Source organism: Urocampus carinirostris, chromosome 1, assembly GCF_059441175.1.
Source record: "Urocampus carinirostris isolate Australia breed hairy pipefish chromosome 1, RoL_Ucar_1.0, whole genome shotgun sequence".
In the NCBI taxonomy this organism is placed as follows: domain Eukaryota; kingdom Metazoa; phylum Chordata; class Actinopteri; order Syngnathiformes; family Syngnathidae; genus Urocampus; species Urocampus carinirostris.
The window spans coordinates 66,011,921-66,027,063 of record NC_142349.1 but is presented as its reverse complement, the minus strand read 5'-3'; the positions used below and the strand labels follow the sequence as shown (position 1 = coordinate 66,027,063).

At 38.9% G+C, this 15,143-nt stretch overlaps 1 pseudogene; it reads right to left on the bottom strand.

Moving 5' to 3' along the window:
* Positions 1-90: 90 nt before the first annotated feature.
* On the bottom strand, positions 91-180 carry LOC148376593 (U2 spliceosomal RNA; annotated as a pseudogene).
* Between the last annotated feature and the right edge of the window lie 14,963 nt (positions 181-15,143).

Below are 15,143 nucleotides of genomic sequence, written 5' to 3'. Positions count from 1 at the left end.
CTAAAAAGCCTAGGAGCCGGGACACTTACTCTCAGCCAAAAGGCCAAGCTTAGGTCCTAGCCCTAAAGCCTTGATGCGATCATTGCGAATGCACCGTTCCCGGAGGTACTGCAATACCGGGCCGATGCGTGGAGTGGACAGAGCAAGCTCTTATTCCATCTCCGGATTGCAAAAATCAATGATCAGTTCCATGCCGATAGTATTTGAATCTCAAAGTGGGCAAAGTGAAATTCACTAGATGAATGCAGAACCACAGTTGACATCCGTGCAGGACATGACACTGTCAACAATGCTGGTTCAATTGCCAAATGAATAAAGTATCTATCTATTCATCTATTCAAGAATTGTTGGCTGACCGTGATCTTTAAGTTAAGCAGTTTCCTGTTTTTGTTATGGTTTAGTAATATTAGTCAACACAAAGAAAATAAATGAATAGGGAAACCGTTTAAGAATACTGTGATTCATACAAAAAGGAATTTTCTCTTCATGTCCTCAGAAATCATGTGAAGGCTTTTGAATAAGTGATATATAATTTTATCCACAAAAAAATAAACAAGTTTAGATGGACATTTGTGGTTAAGATGGATTGACTGTTATTTGAGAAAACGACCATTAAACAAAAATTTTTATATTTTATACTTACAAAAATGAGGACATGTTACCACTGTGAGAAAATCTCTAAAGGCAATGATCCACAGTAAAGCACCACTATTTGACAAATATTGAAAATTTGGGATAAATGGAATTCTGTTTTATTTCTTTTTGCAATTATATTAAATATTGTGCATAACCATATTGAAGAAGAACCTTTGTCATTTCCTCGCAGTGTTTAATTGAGCTAGCCCCACCACAGTCTTCTAAATCAGAATTGGCACTGAGTAAAATTATTTAAATTGAGCTGGAAAGCAGGCATGTATTGCACTGCCACTCAGTGGAGGACTCAAAATATTACATCTGAATACAATGATCAGGGTTGGGTAGGGTTACTTTAACTGGATTACTTTCAATTACCTTTGGTTTACTCCAATACCAAATATGCGAATAAAAGACAAAATAAACTAAATGTGAATGAAATTACAAAATTTTGCGCAGGCTTGGGGAGTAACGGAACACATGGAACGGGAAAAATGATGTTGGCAAGCTGTTTGGATCTATTTTCATTTTGTTTCTGTCGCATTTTATGTTCGTTTTGCCGGAGATCAAAGCCAGGAAAGAAAGCTTACCACGTGTTGTGAGTCATAATGTTATTCATATTTAGTTTCTTTTGTCTTTTATTAGCATATTTGGTATTGGAGTCATCCAAAAGTAATTGAAAGTAATCCAGTTAAAGTAACCCTACCCAACCCTGACAATGATTTGCGTGAGCCATAAATAATATGGACATTGGAGTATTGGAGTCCAAAATGCAGCTAAAAACGAGTATGAATAGATTGATATTTTATTTTTTTCACCCAGTTGATAGGTTGGTCGTTTTGGTTGTAACATTTCTCAGAATTCACAGTGTGAATATAACTTGTTTTTATATTCCTAAATATAAAAACAATCTTTCACACACACATGAAGTAACGGTTCAATAATCAGTCTAATTGCGTGTCTTGTACTCTTTTATTTTGAAGTTGCATTTCCGGTGTATATCTGTTTCCAGTGCGACTACAGTTAACTAGACAACAAGAAAAAAAGCCATAGCTTGTCCTCTTAACTGTCTGAATCAGAGGTCTCCAACGTGGTGCCCTTGGGCACCAGGGTGCTCCCTAACAACAAATGTTTTAAAGTAGCTCACCTGTACCAGGTCTTTGTGACTTTTTTGGAGGTTTGCTCCCCCACACGAAACAGATGGTACCGATTTCCATTGCAGCAGGGGAAACATTCTGATCCGACTCAGATATAGCACCTTCATCATGTGGCAGCTGTTGTTTTTCGATATAATGCATCATGAGCTAGTTTTCACCATTGATGGGCAGCAGCATGACCATAACATCATAATAAGATGACATGTTATTGTAGAAATTCATATCAAACTGGGTGCCCTGCTAATAAGTGATAAAAAGTGGCTCTCGGCTTGAAATGATTGGAGACCCCTGCTCAACCTTTAAGTTTTCACAGTAATACATTTAGATAAATAGATATATGATAATGGGTTTCTTTTCACGACTAGGTGATTCCAAATTAATATAAAAAAAAAAATCAAAAATTGCTACATTAAGAGTGAGTATGTGTAAAAGTAACACTTGGATGGTAATTTTGCTTCTTTGTAGAGAGTTCAAGCTAAAACAGGACTCTCAGGAGGACAAAGCAGCTAAGAGATTAAATAAATGGATGAATAGGTGACAAAAACAATGATAAATCAACTCTTTAATACAACTTATAGTGACAGTGTTGAAATAGATTGGAGGTATTATTGTATTTATTCATTTAGCCAGTAATGTAAAAGAATAAAGAGAATACAGTAAAAAAAAATATTCTAGTGTATAATACAAGGTAATTAAGTAGAATAGTTTAAAATGAAAGAATATGTAAATAACAAGACTAGAGTAGAATAGTAGGTCGGAGGAACTTCGTTGGCATAATAATACTGTCAGTGTTCTCGTTTGCCCGCGTCCCTGCGTCCTAGACGCATCATTTTTGCTGGGGACGCATTGCCTCAAATCAACGTGCGTCCGCGGGACGCAACTTTTTTGACACCAAATTGTCCTTATTACCCGATTACTTTTTTTTTTTTAAAAACAAAGATTTACCGCACTCCAAACTTTTCGTCAGGCAGATCCGCCATGGTTGTTTTGGTCTCGCGGTTCGAGTTTTCGTCTGCACGCCAATCTTGGCAAACGAGATCTTGTTGCTTCGAGATGACGTCATTGTTGTGGTGCTTGTCGTCGAATTAAGGTGAACATCAACACAAAATTGGTAATTTCTTTCTTGTCCAGTAATAAGTCGAAACATAATACAGAAAGTGATAACGGCAATAATTCCGGCACGAAAAAAACGGTGGAGAAATTCTTCAGATGATCGCGAAGGCAAGGAAAACACGTGCGTTGAAGCCGACGATTCGACGAAAGAAAATAAAAGAATACTCCTAGGAAGAAAAGGACTTTTCTGCCAAAATGGACTCAATTATATTCCTGGTTACGCTATGAGGAGGATGACAATGGAGGCCACATGTTCTGTGATGGATGTACCCAGTGTGACAAAAAAACTGCATTGCATTCACCATTTTGCAATACGAACTTTCAGAGAAGCACATTGGACCGGCAAAATGACAATGAAAACCACAAATTAGCTATGAAAATTCCGTTCCTGCAGGAAGAGAGAAGCAAGTATGAACGGATACGACATCAAAAAGACTTGGCCATGCTTTCACTGCTAAAGATAGTTAAGTGGATGGCAGTATTTTCAGTATTTTGTATAATGTACAATATTGTGAACTGAAAAATCTGAAGCGATAACTGCTTTGTATTACCAATTAACTGTGATGATTAAAACTGAATAAAAATATAGATTTATATAATTATTTCAGCAATATTAATTTGTATAATTTACAATATAGTTGTGAACTGCAAAATCTTGAAGAGATAACTGATTTGTATTACCAATAAACTGATGATTAAAACTGAATGAATAGATAGATTTATATTACATATTTGTCGCCGATTTACAATTTCAACCTCGATAACACTAAATTTTGGGGACCCATAGATCTCTGTTGGGACCCATAGATTTTTGAGCATGTGAGTTCCCGGGACCCATCACTTTTCACAGGTAAAATGAACACTGTTCTACACATAATAACCTAATCATTTCTTGGTGAACATGTGAATAGCGGAAGGGTAAAAACTCTCTTAAAGACGTGTAGTCTTGCTCCTAATGGAGCGAAGACGGGAACCTGACGGCAGGTAATCAAAGTACCTGTGAGCAGGGTGACTGGGATCGTCCATAATTTTTAGTGTCCGTTTTCTCGTACGTTCGATGTAGATACTATGCAGGGACGGAAGGCCAGCACCTATTATTTCCCCTGCCGTCCTCACCACTGATTCCATCCTTGACAATTCTTTCTGATTGACTCGACCAAACCAAACTGTGATTGACCAAGTCAAAACGGATTCAATGATAGCATGATAAAAAATGACTGGAATGAATTGACGGACTCCGAATGACGAGTTGACGAAGTAAGTAGAGCCTTTGTCTGGATGACTTTAGAATATCGATAGCATTGACGGTCCATGTGAGGTCAGCTGACAAGTTCGGGTCAGGTTAGACATCAAAAGTCAATCATTAACTCTGGCTTAGGCTGGGCTTCTCTTTCGCGTTTTATTTCACTAATTTCTATTAGGGACGCATCGTCCGGCATTAAAAAGAGCTTGTCCCGCAGTTTAAGTTCCGTCGTGTCCTCAGCTTGTCCTCCAAATCTCCAAACCTGCAAAGGGTGGTTAAGCCCTGGGGGTCAGCGACGCAATGGTGGACCGACTCACCGGCCGCTGCCAACACTGCCCGAAGATAATCCTGCGCACCATGACACTCTGTGGAGCGGCGAAGGGTCTGGAGTGATATGCAATACAGTCCGCAAATTTCCTGGCAGATCCAAAGATTTGAAAGATGTGGGCCTTAGTATTGCAGGCCTTTGCACATTGCATAGCCCAATGGCTTCAATAAAGGTTTCCAAAAAATCTAACCAGCGGGGCCACGGGACTGGCGGATTGCCAGGCAGGGCGAGGAACAGAGGATCCATCTTTTGCGGCAATGATATGCTCAATAAGGAACTTGGAAACTGGCTCTGTGCTCACTGGCGTTTATTTACAGTAGGCATTCTTATCGCTACACTTATCGGCAACCGCACACTTTAAGTCTGTGACGTCACGCCATCATAACCCTATCCTGTGGCTGTGTTTACATGCCACATACGTTGTAGTGTCATCGATATGACACCGAGCTAAACCATCAAAGAAGGACTATGACCGCAGTGGGCGTATAACTGTAGCTTTCATTCCTTCTATCAATGGTGAAAACTGCAAATTACATTAGAATGCATTGAGTCCATGTGCCAAGAAGTTCACAGCAATAAAGTACATAGACGTAACATCTGTCAAACCTATTACAAGATATAGTAAGTATCTAATCATATAAAACACTTTCATAAACTCACAGCATTGCTTTGTTAATCCTTCAACATGGATGGAGACTGATTAGAACATTCGCTTGTCCTGTTGGTCAGTGTGTGACTACTACGGACAACTAGATCAAAGAGCAAGAGGTGACACCTAAAACCTGGAAGTACTATTACTCGGATCTACTATTATCATCATTTCACTTTATATTTCAACCTAAACACAGTAACTTATTTATTCAACAACAACAGTTGTCGTGAGGAAAACACATGCGTCGTTTATGTGGTTCCATTTCTTTGTCCTACAGTGCTAGCGTGCTTATCAGTGCTCCCACAAGGCCACGCAGGCATGCGCTAACCCGGCGGCCAGTCATACTTTCTTCTTTCTACGGCTTCTCCCTCTTGCTCTCAAATGAAATATGGAGATTCGTTTTTTTTCAGGCTCTGTCCCTCAAATCAAGTTAATTTGTCAGGCTCGGGCTAGGCCTTATTAATCGCAGGCAGGGCCGGGCTGGATTATTTAGGCCTGATCTTACCTCTAGAATAGATACCTGAAGCGTGTTCATTTGAAGAAAACAAACCATGGAAGCCCAAAGGTTGCCACTTCCCAAGATACAAAACCTACTTGCATATTTACTTGCATGAACAATGATTAATTTCAGCAAGCCACAGGACTTGATGATCCTCTCGAGTGGCATTCACTCAAGCTGAAAAGAGTGTATGGCCGGTGTTGGTCAGACCTGCTGTAAGTAGCCAACTTTAGCAACTAGCAGGAGAGGCTACTAAAAATATTGCAAGAGAAGTGCAGAATTTGTTAAGCGTTGCGACTGTGAAGTAGAATGAAATCAGCAACTCTTGCTTGTACAAGCAGCTGTGGAAGGCGAGTGACGCTGAAGGACAAAGCAGGAACAGCCAACACTAGCAGCAAGCTATAGCCTGCATTAGTGGCTAGAGAAGGAAGCAGTGGAGAAAATTGGGGAAGATCCCTAATTTAATGTACTCAAATGTGGTGGTTCACATGCAGGACACATCTGTGGCAAAGTAAGTGGCCTTTAAGTGCTTAAAAACACCGCTGGGGAAAAAACTATGTTCCTTAAATAGTCATTTAATCTTCCGTAGTAATAAGGTGGCATCCAAACATGTTACCTTCTTCAGAGGGGATCTCAAGTTGCGGAATAAAAATAGAAAATTATAAACCTACCATTTTAAAAAAAAACATGGTTAGGAGTACACGTGTTTTTGCATACAACGTGAATTAATAGTGACCTATTTAAATGATTGAAGTATTTTTACACAACTGGGGCTTTAAACCAAACATTTGCCCTTCCCATAGATATGGTAAATGGCGTTTGCTTGATATACAGTTGCATAATAATGACAACAATCAGGGATGGAGTTCTTTTCCTTCCTTTTTCTTGTATTCTTTTAATTTTTCTTGCCTATTACTTATGTATTCCTTTCTTTTTAATAGTTTTTTTTCCTTCAGTTTTTTCGACCTTTATTTTATTTTTTCTTCTGTTATTTCTTTTTTCATTGTCTTTTTTATTTTTTTTATCTTTACTTGTCTCCCAAAAGTAATTTTGTGCATAATATTTCTTAATATAAGGATAAAAGTATCAAAAAACCCGAAGATTTTGGGAGACGAGCTGAAAGAGCCGCTTTTAGAAAAAGAGACGGAATTCCCATCATTACCAGCTTATTTGGGTATCCGCTAAAATCTGCAAAAACGCAGCACAACACACGACCGAAGACACACAGATGACAGTCGAAAAGTGCAAGAAGAGTGAAATGAATGGTAGCAGTCCTTCAATAACCCGTTTCTATTTCGTTTCCTGGCTTTTTCAGCTCCAACTAGCACCTTTCTACCCTCCATCAAACCTGACTCATATCATTCGCACTGTTCTCTGTTCATTTTACCACTACAGAAAAGAATACTGGTGGTGGGCCAAACCAATTTAATGTTTGGGAGGAGAAGAGTCCCCCATATGGGAGAACTTGTTCCATCTGCTCTGTTGGGGTTGCGCTGAATGTGGCCAAATAGCTGGCTAGAGAATGAATATTAAAAATATTTTTCCCATCCAGCCAACCCAAACGCCACCTTGACATGAGCCCTTCGGGAAATCTCCTGTTCTTCCCGATTAGCCACTCCGGCATTGACAACAACCATGCAAGTGTCACTATTTCAGGAATCGGGCTCACATGGTGTGTTTAAAGAGGATTGGCTGAATTTTGAATCGCTGGGAAGGTTCTGGTAAGTCATATCACGGACACATGTAACATCAGCTGACTGTTGGGAAGAAAGAGTTCTCTGTACTGTGTATGCTAGGGTAGAATGGCACCAGTACCGGTAAAGTACCGTATTTTCCGCACTATAAGGCGCACCTAAAAGCCTTTATTTTTTTCAAAAGCTGACCATGCGCCTTATAATACAGTGCGCCTTATTTATGGAACAATATTAAATCGCAAAGTCTTCCAACTAACTTGCAGCCGCCAACTAGATTTTCCCCCGAACGCCAAGTAGTCCGCGGTGTATGCTGGGATTTATTTACCGGCGTTTCATTGGCTAACCAATGTGTCAATCATCATTTGAATCGATCACTATTGGCTAAAGTTAGTCGGAAGTCAAGAGGCGGATCCTTTTTATCATTTACAGGCTGGCATTGGCTTAAACGGCAAAACAAAGCCTGCAATTGGCCGAAAAAGATGAATGTGTATAGCACGTGGCTGACGGCATACAGAAAGCATTTTTTACTATACTGTATTTGTAAACATTTTATTCTCCTGGATTTACTACACTCACGGATATAAGAGGACCACGGCTGCACATTATTATTATGAACACAACGACTTCGGTGAGCTACTCTGGCTATATATCTAGTTTCAGACTGAACTCGATGTTTCTGTGATAAGCGGTGCAGATAATGGATGGAATGGAGTGTCTATTTTTAAATTAAACTCAATTCCAAGTGTTTATTGTCATATGCACAGTAAAGTTGCGAGTGAAAAAGAAAATAGAAACTAAGGAATGGTTGGCATTTCTTGAATCCCAAGACTTTAACCTTCCGAATGATGGAACGATGCATTTGAGTGACATCGTACGGACACCGCATCCGCACGTGTCTATGACAGGGGGAAGAGCATTCCACAGCACCAGGGCCCGGATAGAGAACGCTCATTATGACACCATCCCCTGATCTAAAACCTACATGAGGGCAAATAATACACAGATATTGTCAACATAAAATATAGGTTATTCGTATGCTATAGAATAGAAGTTTGTTTTAAGTGTGTTTTATTGTTTAATTATTTAATCATTTTTATACAATTTTCCCTTTTTAATTTGTTCTACTTGCACTGAATGGAGAAGTCTTAAATTTCATTATACTTGTCGGATCTCAAAAAAAGGCTTCATTTATTCTCTGATGACAAAAACAATAACACTATGTTAAACATTTTTTGTTGAAGGGGCAAAGAGAATAGACATTTTGTCACTGTGACTTTTAGATTTCGGTTCACCAATCTATTCTTGTCTCATTTAATTTCATCAGTACAATTGAGACTTTACGGTTATAATACAAACTAAATCTCCCTCATTTGCACTTTTCCATGTATCGTTTGCGGTTTTCCATGTCGTGTGGGGATTTAACAACGAGTGGAAAAAAAATCAAGGACGTAACAGCCTTTTAAAAAAAAAACAGCAATACAAAAAAAAAAAAAAAGTTAATCCCCTTTTCTTTTTCCCCGAACCTAGCAGATGTTTTTTCTTTGAGCTGCAACAAAAGGCTTCTGTTTTGGTTTCTAGGCTCATCCTTTCTGCAAAGGTCACAGGTCACTGTGGTCTCATGGAGAAGCTGTCACAAGTCCAAACAAACGGTGACGGCCATAAGGGTTTCATGTAAACAGAGTGCAGTGGGAAGGAAGCAATGACACCTTATGACTACTTAAAACCTATTTTATATGGATGCACTGAAATTTCAGCACTGAACAAAAATGCTCTTTTGAAAATCAAGAGAACTGCATTTTTTTTGTTTCAGCCAAAAGTAAATATAAAATGACAATAAACCCTTTTGAAAAAACGATGTTGTGATGACGGCTCGTCTAGTGAGGCAAGCCATGTGAAGCTAGCTTTCATTGGGGGGCTTGTGTCAGTCACAGCTACTTATTTTTCATTTTATTCACAAAAAGTAGGTGGAAGTAAAATGGTAGCGGTGCGAGGCTTTTCTCAAAAGTTTGTGTATTCCTTAGCTTTTCTCAACTTTGGCTAATTTTTACTTACTAAGGTGAGAGCTTAGTTTCTACAACTGAGTCTATTTGTACCAGAAGTCAATTGGAAGGCATTCTGTTCGGTGAAAGATTAATTTACTATAAAAAAGCGGTCAAATATTGAAAATCATAATTCAAAAATTATAAAGAAAATTTTCAGATTTTAAAAATTCATAGTAACATTTAGAGCGCCGTTTTTAAGTCGAAATTGATTCTAAGACTAAAATAAACTGCTCACCAAACCTGCAGTTACTATAACAGGGTTTCTACAGATTAAGGCAAGTTTAGTTCAAGAATTTTTAATTCCTTTTGACATCGAATTTAAGACCAAAAAACACACTCGGAAAATAACAAAACAAAAATAAAACACACATATTTCTTGCACACAATACATTGTGTCACGTACACATTACCTGGCCCAGCTTAATGTTTACCCATTGCGAAAAGCATTCGTCAGTCCCTTCTCATTAAATGGACACTTTAACGTGGTCCAACGTAAACGTTTTTTGTGCAAAGTTCTTACGTGTATTGTGGGTGTGTGTGCTCTGAAAGGCCCGACTGAAACCACATCACCGTTTAGTACTTCCATTATTGTGGTTACGCGATGTTGCCAAGAAAATAAAATCGTGAATTAGGTTTTTGAAAAAAAGACAATTGATAGATATTAATAAATCTTTTTAGTTCAACAGTATATACATCTTAATAATGTATTCACATTTTTAAGACTTTCGGAAATTGGATTTAAGACATTTAAATGCTAATCAAGGCCTTATTTTTTAGAATAATAAATTTAATACCTTTTAAGACTTTTCAAGGATCCGCGGGAACCCTGTACAAGTGTCCAGCAGATGGCACTAGTGCATCATAAATAACCAAGGAACAAGCAACATTGTTAATAAAAAACGAGCATTGATCGTTTCTTTCCTTCATTGTTAAGTTTTCAAGGAAAATGCGCATTTGCTGAGAATTGGCGTAGTAAACTAGGTTAGATTCGTAGTATTTGGTAGCACAGATATTATTATTTTACATTGTTAGGGTTCTTAGAGGTGCTTGAAATCCTTGAATTTTATTTTTGTTTTTTCAAGGATTAAAAAGTGCTTGAAGTTTGGATGAAGTGCTGGATTTTTGTGAGACTGATATGAAAATAGATTAATGTCAGTGTGCATAAAAGTACATTTTTTTCGACTGATAATAGGTTTCTCAATCTTGTAGAGGGCTGGTCATAAAACTGAAATAGAAAAAAAGAGAGTGATTAAAACAATATTAACTAATCCTAGATTATGTCATCCAAAACCCTAAACCAAGTGTATTTAAGAGTAATCTGACTATAATTTTATGCTAAAAAGAATTATGAATTAAAAGTGGAGTGCGTAGTTAAAGGTGTCCTTAAAAAGTTCGAAAATAAATAATTTCTCTACCGGGGGGATGCTAACGAGTACATGCTAATAGATAGGAGCCAACAACTTTGTCAAGGTTTCTTTATTTTCCTCATGTTGAGGTTTTGAGTTTCTCCTTGCTCTCATGTAGGTTTTAGATCAGGGGATGGTGTGGTCTGTAGTTTGATATACTATGTGGTCTGTGCAGCCCTTTGAGACTCTTTGTCATAAAGGGCTATACGAAAAACATGACTTGACTCCATTTTTGCATTTGACTGTGGTGGCTATTGCACCCCCGCCGTCATCAATTGCATCCTACTCCTACCATTAAAAGCTACAATGCCCCCAAAATATGTCCTTTTTATGTTTTCATCATGATCAGCCATTTTACTTAAAGTTCTTAAGTGGAATGAACCTGCTAGCGTTATTTTTTTATTTATCTGCAGTTTTGCTTCATCTGTTGCACTTTGTTCTCCAACAGGAACTTTTTAAATACAGTGGAACGTTGCGGTTCCACTTTTGCGGGTTCAGAGCTTCGTGGGTCTAAAAAATATACCTTACCTTCTCAATAAAAGCATTTATTGACTTGACGCCATTGAGCGCAAGCTTATGTCAACTGAGGACACTGTGTGGACACTCTTATTGTGAAGGGGAGGGGAGGCCCTGACACAATGCTTAGTCATGGTGAGTTACCACTTCGCTCACCCCCCCTCCTTCACTCCTCCCACCTCACCCCCTTCTTATTTGGCGCTCAGTTTATCATGTAGGAACTCGGCGACGCGACGTAAGTATTTTCTCTTCAGTCACATTTCATCTCAAGTTTGACTTTATTATACCAAAAGCGAGCGGTTGTTTGTACTACCTAAACACGGCTAATTGTGTGTGGTTTCGTGTATTTATTGTAAAAGCTGTACGATGCCGCTAGCTAAAGTATGTTGTTATTGTCAGAAGGTAGCTCTTTCACTTTCATTAAAAGGGGCACAGACCATTTTTTTTAACTGTTGTTTCCCAAAACGCTTCACAAACACTCATCAACTATCAAATTATCACTGTTTTTATGTTCAATATGTAACCGGTAGTGTTAACAAGCGAAATAAACTGCGATGGCTGCATGTGGTTGAGAGCAGGTAATACAATCATACTGAATGGTTTGTAGTGGTTTCGCCACAGTCCTATACCGTGTAAATTGATTATGTAAGACATGGCTACACTTGTGGGTCATGTTTTGGTACATTCAGGTCCAGTGTGAAGAGTTCTAGATGAGTCACCCAATAACTCCTTGCCATCATGCCAGCGATCACTTCGGTTTAATGGCGGGGGTGTATACTGTATACGTTTTTTTTAAAGCATTTTTGAAGGGGCGCCGCTACTTTGCGGATTTTCAGTTTTTGCGGGTGGTCTCGGTCCCGATTAACCGCGATAACTGAGGGATTACTGTACTCATTAACGCCTTTGTTTTACAAGAATCAAATAAAAGTATTGAAAGTCAGCAGCTAGTAATGCCAGTCTGGTATTATTTTATATTATGCTTCAAGGGAGAAAGTGCAACATAAAAGTGTTAAACTTCTGTATTTTTTGTTTTAGTCATTTTGTAGTTTATTTCGGTCTGCTCGTCGCTATTTTGGCCAAGCGTTTTCTCATTTTCTGGTTTTCAGCCCTAAATTTTCAGTATGGCGTATCCCTCCTATTTTCCATATTTTGATGTGGTTCGAACAACCTCGCTCACACCCTGAGATTGAGTTACATGCTTCGATGCTCTAGGCAAAAAAGCTGGCCTGACTTAAGACGTCCAGTCATGTGGTGGATGGGCGCGACTCCATTTGCAGGGGGCGGGGGTCTCTTCATACGGACCTTAAAGGTTAACTCAAATGTTAAGTGAATCAATAGCTGACTTGAGACGGGTCTGGCCTACTCTGAAATGCCACACAATGAGGTTAAATGTCTGACAATCTTGTAGCTTTGAGCTACAGAGCCCAGCCCCCACAAAGAAACACTTGCAATGCATTGAAGGCGGAAATAAAATTACACATTTCATTGAAACGATAACCATATTTTACGCACTAGAAGGCGCACCTCCCAAAAATAGTCTTTTGTCATATACTTTTCATAAGGCGCCCTGGAAGTTACGGTGCATAAAATTGAGAATACAGTAAGCGCATCAGCCGTTAAGTGTCGCCAAATAATAGGGCGTACCTCACTGCCAACACTTTACCACAGATCACCTATGAAAAAGCATTAGAGATTATCTTATTATCACATTATTTTTACTCATGGTGCCAGAAATTCTAATTTGCATAGTGCATTTTGTCCTGCATTATGATAAACCTTCTCTCCACCACAACATCAATAACGCAGCAGTTTAATATATATATATATACATACATAAAAGCTTCGACTGTCTTTTGTTAAAAGACTTTTCTTTTTCCGCTCAGTCTTTTAAAATATTTTTGACGGAAACTGGAGTAGAGTGACTGATTAACCCATCAGAATGCAGGAAAAAAAAATGCAAATTAGCAGGGGTTATTTTGCATTGTAAAAAAAGTGTGATAATGAGATAAGCTCTAATGCCTTTTCTTATGTCAGCTGTACCACTGGTAGTCTATTGATAAAGTGTCTGTACCTTCACCGCCACGACCCGAGTTCAAATCCCATTGAATAAAATGTATTGCAATTTGGGCCAGTGATGATTATCGATTGATTGATGGTTGTTCCAATACGGTAGTATACCATCAACCATGTATAATAACGCACACCCCTTAAACACTGTATGCATTTCCATTCTTATCCACTGTACATCTGTTGGTTTTGTTTGACTTTTTTGCACTACTGGCAGTTCTTTATAGCTAGCCACTCCTTGCACATCTGTTCTCCTCTGCACTATCGTACTACACTGTTATTGTTACTGTTTACCTGACTGCCCATTTTGCACATCTGGTTATCTGCTCCTCTTGCACTCTTTGCACTACTGTAAAATACTATACATATCCATAATTATTTAGTATATTATTAGTACTTCAATACTCCAACTCAATACATTTTATTTATATCTGTACATTCAAGGAAACTGTGCGGGTCAGATGTATCAACATTTTGTTCTGTATACACGTGTACTAAAATGACAATAAACTAGATCTGAATCTGAATTCTGCCCTTTATATAAAGGCCCGCCAGATTATAAGGCACCCTTTATGTCCAATTTGGGGTTGTTAGGTGCGCCTTATAGACTGGAAAATATGGTAAATCAAAAATTAAAGGAAAAATACCCCAAAGCAATACGCCGTTATACATTGAACACTGTTTTGGCAGCTGCTGTTTGTGTACAATTCTGTGCAAGTGTTGACTCAACATGCACACCCTCAGAAATATTTTGCTTCCTCAACAGGAGCTGCGGCGTGGTTCAAAGGTCACGTCACTTCTGCCCCCTGTGGCATTCATCTCGCCCCCACTGGAAGCGGAATGACAGGCACAGAGCTTGCTTTCTCGCTAAAAGCAGCCAACATTTGTGCCTAAAAATACAGCCTGTTTTTAAAGGCTTCAAATTCCAACTGAACGGTGACGCCATTTGGCGCAGTTCCTCACGATAATGACAGAACAAAGTAATTAGATAAGCAGTTCTGTATGGTTGGGCTGAAACTGCACACTTTATACCTAGGGGCACAGAGCTACTAATTTTTTTACTAGCCAAGAGGGCTACCAGTTTGATATGCATTTCTAAAATAGGAAGCACAACCCGCTGTTATTTCCTAGAATGTACCTATGTTGTTACTATGTAACTACCAGGTTGTAATTTTTAAAGTGGGGTTAATATAGCTCAGTCAAACACTAAAACATTGGCCTTGTTTATATATATATTATACAAACACCAAATAAAAATAATTTGGAAAAATGTATCATGTTTTTAAAGAAGCTGACAAATTGGAAATGACGTTTCCAAGAAAATCACAATGACCCATCACTGGTGAGCTATTTTAAGTCCATTTGCAGGTGTTCTGTGGGTGCTACCGAATGCCTGCAGGAACCATGTTGGTGATCCATGCTTTATACAATCACCCGCTACACAATCTTAACTGTACAGTAGGAATGGGTGATATAAGGATATAAGATTGTGCAGGACTGAAACTTCTTAGGGACCTAATCTGTTCTTTTCTGGCAGTCCCTGGCCTGAATTTAGCTCACTTTTTGCGAACCCAGCCACTAGCCGCATTATCAAATGTGGGGAAGGCGGGCTCTGTTGTGGGCACAGAGCTGGACAGCCTGACAACTGGAGCGGAGAGACGGGCACTGAACAAGCTGCGGTCGATCATGGACAATTCATCACATCCACTACACAGCATCATCTCCAAACGGAAGAGCAGTTTCAGCGACAGACTGCTATCACAGTCTTCTTCCACGGACAGGCTGAGGAGATC